The following is a 2,059-nucleotide window of genomic DNA, read 5'->3' on the forward strand; positions in this document are numbered from 1 at the left end:
GCATTTGCGGTGCCTCTGACAAGTACAGAATAAAATCACTTGCTATAAATGGACAACTGCCAAATCCTTTGACTTCACTCACTGCCCTCACAGCGAACAATGTCTTAATCTCAATAAACAGTCACTGGCATTGGTTATGCATTTCTCTTTATTTCACCTTCAAGAATTAAACAATTGAAGCATTGTATATGTCAAAGACAAATATCTTGAGAAGAGTATAAATATGAGCAGGTTGATAATTTTGGATCATTCGAGTCCAGAAGCCAACAAGAGTAGAAACAACTTGAGAAGTCATCAGGGAAACTCTAGTTAACTTGCTTATCTAAAATGGCTACAACTGTAAGTAAAATATAATCTATTCATTAATGATTAATCCTCAATCACTGTTGTGAATTTTAATCTGAAGTCTAGTGAGTCTTTTTTAATTGCTGCATATTATTCCGGAAATTTATCTAGTTAAACCTTTTTAATTTCTGGTTTAGTTTTGCATTACGTTGTAATATTTTTTGATATTTATCATGTTGCCCATACCCAGCATATTATTCTCAGGGAACATACTTTCGAAACAAAAATGAAGATCTTACATTCTGAGAATCAAAGAATTGAATGAAATTATACCAAGTGGTCAGTAATTTGTTGGGAAGTCGCACTCGTTGCATTCTTCATAATCAAGTGTAACAAGTATTATAATGAATAGTTTCCTATTTATTGTGGGTTTTTTTCTTCTTCAGATGAAACTTACCGTTGCACTATGCCTGATTGCTGTATCATACATCACCTTCTCAGAAGCATTCCGTAAGTTTTCATGATTCATCTATTACTTAATTTGACATTTTATTTTTTACTTAATAATGTGCAGTAATAAAGAAAAAGTTAACCATCCATTGTTCTTCATTGACTTCCATCCAAAACGTAGGGATGGGAGGACGAGTACATTTCATTTAATGATCAAATTTCAAATTTTCGTTTAGTTGACCAATGTGATTCACATGTTATTCTTATTATTGTTATTATCAACATTTTCATTATTATTAGTAGTATTGTTATCATTATCATTATTGTTATAATTTCTTATCATTCTTAATATCATTATTACCATTATTATCATCCTTTCTTTTTTTATAGCACGACAAAGTATCAACGATCACCTGATCAAGTCTTGCCTCGGATACAAAGAGAAGAAGAGAGGAGAGGGCCATCGTTGTAACCCCGAGGTCCTCGATCACGTGCACGACTTCGCCGAGGGGGTGCAAAGGGCGGGGCCTGGGTACAGCGGCGACCTTGTGGAGAAGTTCCTTAAACAGGCCGACAACAAACAACTCTGTTACCTGGAAGGATCCGAGCTACGCAAAGTCGTCGGGGGCTGTGCCGCCATGGAGCTCGTGTGCGATGCCTTTACTCCAAGGGTCGTCGATGAGTGCTCAAGTGAGTAATTAGCATAAGTTTTGATTTTAGTCCATAGCAACGGGTACGGGGAGAGAGAGAGAGAGAGAGAGAGAGAGAGGGGGTGAGGGGGGGGGGGGGGGCAAGGGTGCGTACGTATCCCAGAATGGAATTGTGGTGTAACATACTGTTTGAGATTTGAGTGACAAAATTGCAAAAACAATCTCCAGCCTAATTCTGCTACAAATGTTCTACTAGTTTACAAATATTCCAATGCTGGAAAGTGCAACAAAAAAAAAAAAAAAAAAAAAAAAAAAAAAAAAAACCTTGATCAAAATCATGATGGCAGTTGCACTGTCCAACATTGGAAAATTTGAACCAATTGATGACTGATTTGCACTAACCGATGACCCATACGGCATTCATGTATATCCATATGATTTTGAAGTTTTAAATCATGAATCTTTACATAATTTGGAAGCTATAGCAATCCTCGTTCGAAATAAATTTTCTCACCCCTATGTCTTTATTACTTGGTATCGTCCTCCCAATAGTTACTCTGAGCTTTTTTGTCATTATGAATCGTTGTTGTCTTTTATTGACAGTTTTAATCATAGTACGGTCATTATGGGCGATTTTAATTGTGATATTCTAAAGACCCCTTTACATAGTGAAA

General features: G+C 36.2%; 1 long non-coding RNA gene across 1 annotated transcript; it reads left to right on the plus strand.

Annotated features, from left to right (window-relative positions):
• The first annotated feature begins 275 nt into the window (after positions 1 to 275).
• LOC115926810 lies at positions 276 to 1,258 on the plus strand. Its single transcript, XR_004065275.1, has 3 exons — positions 276 to 339; positions 732 to 795; positions 1,126 to 1,258. It is a non-coding gene; the product is annotated as an uncharacterized LOC115926810 (long non-coding RNA).
• Positions 1,259 to 2,059: the final 801 nt, after the last annotated feature.

The sequence above is a fragment of the Strongylocentrotus purpuratus genome, unplaced genomic scaffold (genome assembly GCF_000002235.5).
Source record: "Strongylocentrotus purpuratus isolate Spur 01 unplaced genomic scaffold, Spur_5.0 spur5_scaffold_2, whole genome shotgun sequence".
NCBI lineage: Eukaryota > Metazoa > Echinodermata > Echinoidea > Camarodonta > Strongylocentrotidae > Strongylocentrotus > Strongylocentrotus purpuratus.